Source organism: Pongo abelii, chromosome 6, assembly GCF_028885655.2.
Source record: "Pongo abelii isolate AG06213 chromosome 6, NHGRI_mPonAbe1-v2.0_pri, whole genome shotgun sequence".
NCBI lineage: Eukaryota > Metazoa > Chordata > Mammalia > Primates > Hominidae > Pongo > Pongo abelii.
Genome location: NC_071991.2, coordinates 99,180,238 through 99,187,734, shown reverse-complemented (window position 1 = coordinate 99,187,734; position 7,497 = coordinate 99,180,238). Strand labels below are relative to the sequence as shown.

Below are 7,497 nucleotides of genomic sequence, written 5' to 3'. Positions count from 1 at the left end.
CCGGAGCCGGGCACGGCGGGTAGCGGTGGGGCGGGGAGGACCGGGCGCTAGGACCAGGCCCGCCGGGGCAGGAGGCCTCCGCGCGCACCCTCGGGGCTGAGGATAGAGGGCGCAAGGACGTGGGCGCCTCAGGGCCCTGGCGAGGCCGCTAGCCCAGTGGCTTCCAAACCTGGAGGGTCGGCCTATTTTCTTTATTCTCCTAGTGCCTCCACTATGCAGCAAAGTGTGGAAACCACTTGGCTTGAGAGAGCTGGGTCCTCTGGAGCAGTTCAGGGTCACCACAGAAGTAGGCCGTCTCTTGGGCCTATTCGCTCCAGCTTCGAGGTGGTGGTGCTTTATTAGTGTTATTAAGGTAATGAGTAGCAACTGGGAGCGTGTGACGAAGGTGATCCTATTGTAAGAGAAACGCTAAAAAGGGTTAAAGAGCTTGATACAAACAGCGTCCTTTTTGCCTTTTAACTCTAGTGCATCTCATTTGATGCCTTGAGACATGAAAACTGAATCTTAGGTCTCCACGCAAACCCTCTGCCTCCCACCAGGGGCTAACAGAGCACTCTGGAAGGTGCTCGACAATTACTGAAGAATGAGTGAATACAGTAATAAAGAATGCTTTTTCATATGTTTCCCGAAATTAAGGTCTGAAAACTACTTGTATTGACGTCATCTGGGATACTGTTTTACAATGCAGACTCCTGATCTCTAAACCTGGACAAGACCAGAAATGTGCATTTTACCCAGAGCCTCTGGTGATTCTTAGGCTTACTAAGTTTGAAAACTACTCCAACTAAATGTAAAAGAAAGTCTTGAATTTTTTTCCCTCCTAGAGACATGTTTCTCCAACTGAGGTAGTGGATGATTTCAGGTAGAACTGCATTACTCACCACCATATACAGAGGAAAGTCCTCCCACCTGGGAAGTGCATGCAGATTTAAGATAAATGCCTAATGAAGCTGCTAATATTATCAGTGAATTAAAGGAAGGCTACTGGAGCCCCCGAGGAGCTAATGCAACTACTATTTTATATCAAATAAGCTTGTTGCCTTTGTCATACAGAAACACTGTTTGCCAATTTTTTTAATTCAATACATTTCCATTGTTTTTATTTTTGCAGTTAACTTCTATTTTTGCCAGGCAGGACTGATTTTATAGTCAAGCAGTGATCATATAAAAAATTCTCTTCAAATTAAGTGAAAAAGCCAATGTAAAGAAGGTGAGAAATAATAACATAATAATAGAAAGATGTGGCCAAAATCATGAGGGTGCTATATGAAGGCATGTGTATCAGTTAGGATTAGATTCTCCAGAAGTTAATAAGAACTCAGATTAACAGTAAATTAAACACACAAGTTTTATTCTGTCACCTATCTGGAGGTAGGCAGAATAAAGCTCTTAGGGCAGGTTCCTGAATTTATCAGGGACCCAGGCTCCTTCCAGTTCTTTGCTCCACCTGATCTTGAGTGTACCCTTGTCCTCATGATCAAAGAGGGTTGCAGAAGCTTCAACTTTCACGTCTGCATTCCAGAAATCAGAATGGGAGGAGAGGAATAAAAAGAGGATGCTACCTCTCTTTTAAGGATACTTCCCAGAAGTTCTACACAACATTTCTAGATATGTTTCACTCACCAGAATTTAGTCACATGGCCGAATGTAGCTTTCAAGGGAGGCAAGGAAATATACCTGGCCAGTGATGTGCCCAGATAAAAATCAGGACAGTGTTACTAAAGAAGGTGGGGAAAGTAGATATTCAGAAGCAATTAGAGATCTCTGTCAGAGTATGATACCCAGTTCTGGCCACTGAGTTGTAAGGAAACCTGTGCTATGACAGATTTCTCCATTCTTAAAACAAGAGACATGGGAAAAGATGGTCCCTTTCAGTCTTTATTTCGGGGTCTAGATATGATTGCTGGAATTTCAGCCATCTAGCACACTGAAAATGGAGTCATTGGAGTCAGGAGAGTCCAGAGAACTGCAGAGAAGAGAAACCTTGGTAAATTATTTTTGGAGCCATCCTCTGCCCTTTCTGATATTAGAGATGTTGAATTTCCTATTGTTTAAATGATATTGAGTCAGACTTTTATTTTACTTGCAACCAAGGGTTTCAATTTTTAAGGAGTGACCATTTCAAAATTTAGGGCACAGGCCAAAGAGCACTATAATAATAGGTTTTTGTTTGAACACTTACTAGAACACATTCTATATTTTGTATTGTTAACATAAAATGAAGTTATGTTGAGGGAGTAGGCTTACAGGAAAAAGCTCAGATAAGCAAAAAGAGTTTGTTGCAAAGCCCTGAAAACCTAAGGGCCTCTGGATTAGATCACCTGAAAGTCATTCTACGTATTATGTAAGCCATTTTGAGTTGGGTTTTCTGTTACTTGTGCCAAAAGCATCTTAAATCGGGGATTTTCAAACTTTAATGAGCATTCAAATCACTTAAGGATCTTGATAAAAGGTAGATTCTGATTCAGCAGGGTGAGGTGGTGCTGAAGAGTCTACATTTTAACGAGTTTCCAGGTCATGCCAAAGCTGCTGGTCCACAGATCACATTTTGAATAGCAACATTCTGCTACTTAATGTGAGGATCTTTCCACCTCTGTATTGCTGCCTCACTGTCCACCATAGAGAGGACCAGGTGAGGATATGCATGAAATGGCTAGCTTTGAAGATATACCAGAGCTAAAGGTCTGTATCTGAGGAGAAACCTAAAATGGAGGTAAATATTGATTCCAGAAGTTTGAACCATGCCATGAGTCACAAGTTCTAGTAGCAAGCCACAGAGAATCAGTAAGCTAAAGGGAGGAGATAAAGGTGCTTACACTATAGTAGAGATGCAAGCACAAAGCAAGAAAAGAAGTGAAGCAATGCAGTGAATCAGAATCTTCAAAATTATGATTCTTGTGCACACTGAAGTTTGGGAAGCACTGGTCTAGCTATCTGGTACTTTAAATGGAGGTGGTTTTCTTTCCTTCTCTTTGTGACTGGATTAGTGAGTTTCAAGCCTGTGTTGATTTGTTGCAGAGCAGAGACCTCACCAAGATGCAGTAGGCAAGGGGGTAGAGGAATATGAGTCCTCCGAAACACTTACTCTGTGCACAGCACAACACAGTGATCCTAATAAAATAAATAGGCATCCTAAATCAAGGTGATCTACTTTACATATGTTCACTAACTTTTCAGTGTTCTTCTTAGTATAATTTCAAGAATAGTATTAAAGATTTATACAAGAGAAGATGAAAACAGTTGTGGTTTTTCTAGAGAATTTTTAAAACTACATAAGATGTTCAAGATGAATAATTCCTGAATTGCCAGTTCCAAGTGCTGTTATAATAAAGATGTCTTTGCAGTCATTTCATAGCAGTTTTTAATTCTGTCCTAAAAATGAAGCACATTGACACCCTACATATTTTCTTCATCTAACAGTTTTATTTAGATATGTTTTAAAATAGAAGATATAGTCCTACTTCTTAACAGTTACAAGTGGAATTCCAAGGACTATCCCAACTCCTAACTGTTAACAATAGTTTTCTGTGGGGAATGTAACTCAGTGAAGGTTGTTTGTTGTTTTTGTTTTTGTTTAACCTTAGGCACACATTAGCTTTTCAATTTTAAAAACTAGCTTAATTTTTAAAAATGTAGCTTCACTCAGATTTTGACTATAAAATTATTGTTCAGCCTTTAAGGGACCATCTTCCTGACAACTTCTGCTAATTTTTGTCCTGTGTAGTTACATAGATGGCTACATGCTTAGGGCCATCATATATTGTTGCTTTTTGTTTTTGGTTTTTTGTTTTTTGTTTTTGAGACAGGGTCTCACTCAGTTGCCCAGGCTTGAGCACAGTGGCGCAATCTCGGCTCACTGTAACCTCCGCCTCCCGGGTTCAAACGATTCTCCTGCCTTAGCCACCTGAGTAGCTGGGATTACAGGCAAGCGCCACCACACCCAATTAATTTTTGTATTTTTAGTAGAGACAGGGTTTTGCCATGTTGGTCAGGCTGGTCACGAACTCATATTGTTTTTATTTGTTTTCTTAGAAAGCTGACACTGAGTTTAGCAATGATTAATAGAATAACTCTTTAAATCTGCTTGGTTATTATTTATGATGTTAAAGTGAAAGCACTCATCCTGAAATTTGTTGAAAAGAAGACTGACACAGATTTTTTTACGGAAATTTTCTATGGAATGATAGCCCTATGACTTGGCAGGAGATAAAGAACTGCCATTTAACAAGATGGGCTAGATAACAATTCAAATATTCTAAAGGAACTATATCTGATTTAATCAAAGGAACACGGAAGAACTGAGGTGAAAATAGAGTACTAAATATTTCTGAGAGTAAGAATGCTTCACTAAGTTCCTTTTAAAGTTTTGTTGATGAACAAGTATTAACTGTATGGAATTACTATATCTCAAATAGAACAATGGAATGTACAAAATATAAATAGATCATCTGAGAAATACATAATCATATGAAAGTTATGTTGCCATCTATGATAACTCATTTCACAGGATAAATGAATACATGGATTTTAGTATCATTTGTAATGACCAAGAAAGAAAGGATGTTATATTCTATATCAGTCAGAAAACACTCCATTTTAAGTGGCTTGATTCTTCTCTTATTAAAACTGTATCATTTTCAAACAGAAACTTAATCTTATGACTTCCACATAAATGTTCTTCCCCTTTCCTCCTTTTCCTTCCACTTTTCACACTTTATTCCTTCCCCTTCCCCTTCTAAACAATTCCATCCTAAAACTGCTAGATTAGACAAAGAAAAGCAAGCCTCTGCACAGGGGTTTGGAGCAAGGTGTTGACCAAAATTTGGATGTCAGAACTCAAGCAGGGAGAAGAGGTTACCCTTGGGGGATGGTGTGGGGACCAGGGAATGGTCACCCAGCATGAGATGTCAGAGTCTAACTAAGTAGGGTGAGAAGTGTGTCCATGTGGGCCATGCAGGTGGATGAGTGGGCAAGGAGTGGTTGTCCAGCCTGGGGTGTCAGATTTCACGTGGCTTAGAGAGGGCATCTGCCAAGGATGGGAGTGGGAGCTGAGACGAGGTTGAATTATTTAAGTAAATATATTAAGAATAATGTGAGCCATGTCTCTCACTGGCAGGCAAAAGAGTCACAAAAAAGAAAAAAAAATAGCTGTAGTGTTGGATTGGAATTATAAATATTGGGGTAAACATAGTTTTTATTTATTTATTTATTCATTTTTGAGATGGCGTCTCGCTCTGTCGCCACGCTAGAGTGCAGTGGTGCGATCTCGGCTCACTACAACTTCTACCTCCCGAGTTCAAGCGATTCTCCTGCCTCAGCCTCCCGAGTAGCGGGGACTACAGGTACGTGCCACCATGCCTGGCTAATTTTTGTATTTTTAGTAGAGACAGGGTTTCACCATGTTGGCCAGGATGGTCTCGATCTCTTGACCTCATGATCCACCCACCTCTGCCTCCCAAAGTGCTGGGATTACAGGCGGTGAGCCACCGTGCCCAGCCAACATAGTTTTTAATACACAGATGATGACAGGGAGATAGAGGGGTAGATATCATAATAAATATGCATATGCATGTATGCACATACACACATATATTCTTTAGTTCTGTCCACTGAACATCGGGGAGCAGCAATGCCCCTATATCAGTCAACACATCTGGCACAAAGAAAGATGAACCTGGAACACCCTGTAGTGCCAGAAAGCAAGAACATGCTCAACGAACCATGAGGACATGTCAGAAGGACACAGGAGCCAGTGTGAATGAAACCCCTGTCGCAAAAATTATAACAGTGAGAAAATTATGACAGTGAAAGAGATCTGAGCTAATTGACTCCATCTTGCTTCAAACCTCCAAGCTGTCTTTGTTCATTCCTGGATGTAGGCCAAACTAATTTTGAGAGGAACTTAACTTTAACTTTGAAACAAAGATGATAACAGCCTTTTCCCAAGACATACCCCCTTCCTGCCTGGGGACCAGACTGCCTTTGTAGGACAAGTTAGATACAAGATCAGAAATTATGGTTTAAGAGTCATGCAGCCAGAAACCCCAAGATCACTAACCCCCTCAATTGCTCCTATAGATAACATCAGTATTGTAAAACCCAATATTGGTGTTTGAGGTCTTTTTCAGACCTTGTACTCCATGGATCAGCTGGTCCCACCCAGATCAATAAACTGGCTCATCTGGTCTTGCGGCCCCCACCCAGGAACTGACTCTGCACAAGAGGACTCCTTATGATTTCATCCAACCTGACCAATCAGCACTCCCCACTCCCTGTCCCCCAACCCGCCAAATTATCCCTAAAAACCCAAGTCCCTGAATATTCAGGGAGACTGATTTGAGTAATAATAAAACTTTGGTTTCCTGTTCAGCCAGCTCTGCATGAGTTGAACTCTTTATTGCAATTCCTATGTCTTGATAAATCGACTCTATCTGGGCAGGGCAAAATCAACCCATTGCGCTGTTACATGAAGAAGCTTCCAGCTGGCCAGATCTGGGACAATTTGAACATCAAAATACACAATGGCAATAAAGAAGTATAACCTATTAAAACAAGAAACCATAAGTCCATAGGAATATAGATACATATATATGTATATGCATATGATATCTGTGTATATACAGATATATGCATTAAAATATATACATATATTAAAATACATGTAATATATGTATTAAAAATACATATATATACGTTGAAAGTTTGAGGAACAGGACATCTAGTTTCCAAATACTATCCCACAAAATACTTATTAAGCCTGCTATATATCACTTTAATTAAGTGAACATCATCAGTAATAGGAAAAATGGAAATCATAGGATACAACCTCTTCCAGAAATGAATAACCTTAATCTAATCATGAGGAAACAGCAGACAAAACCAACTGAAGGACATTCTACAAAATAACTGAACTGTAATCTTTTAAAGTGTCAAGGTCATGAAAGCCACTGAAAGACTGAGAACTGTTCCAGAAAGGAGACTAGAGAGACATGGCAGCCAAATGCTCCACATAATCCTGTCCTGGATTCTTTTCCTACAAAGGAAGGGGTCTGAGGATTAGGTGGTAGTACTGAATCCAGGTTAGTTCCCTGATTTTGATGTTTGTACTGTGGTTATATAGGAGAATGTTCTTTTTTTTTTTTAAATAGCTTTTTCATGTCAGATGGGTAATGTCCGAACATTGTACCAAGATTCGAGGGTGGCACATGTCACATATGAGCACGTGAACACCCGATCATCACGCTTATGAACTACGAAAGGATCAAAGAATATTCCTGTTTGTACAAAATACATCCTAAAGTATCTGGGAGTAATGGGACATCAAATCAGCAGTTATTCTCAAATAGTTCAGAAAAAAATGTTTCCTATATTAAACTCCCAACTTTTCTGTAAGTTGTGATTGTTTCAAAATGGAAAAAAAAATTTTATTTTGAGACAGGGGCTCTCTCTGTCACTGGAGTGCAGTGACGTGATCACAGCTAACTGCAACCTCCACCT

The 7,497-nt window shown here is 39.9% G+C and overlaps 1 non-coding gene across 1 annotated transcript; it reads right to left on the bottom strand.

Annotated features, from left to right (window-relative positions):
* Nucleotides 1–7,156: 7,156 nt before the first annotated feature.
* Nucleotides 7,157–7,262, bottom strand: LOC112134507 (small nucleolar RNA U13). The gene has a single exon (XR_002915923.1). It is a non-coding gene; the product is annotated as a small nucleolar RNA U13 (small nucleolar RNA).
* Between the last annotated feature and the right edge of the window lie 235 nt (nucleotides 7,263–7,497).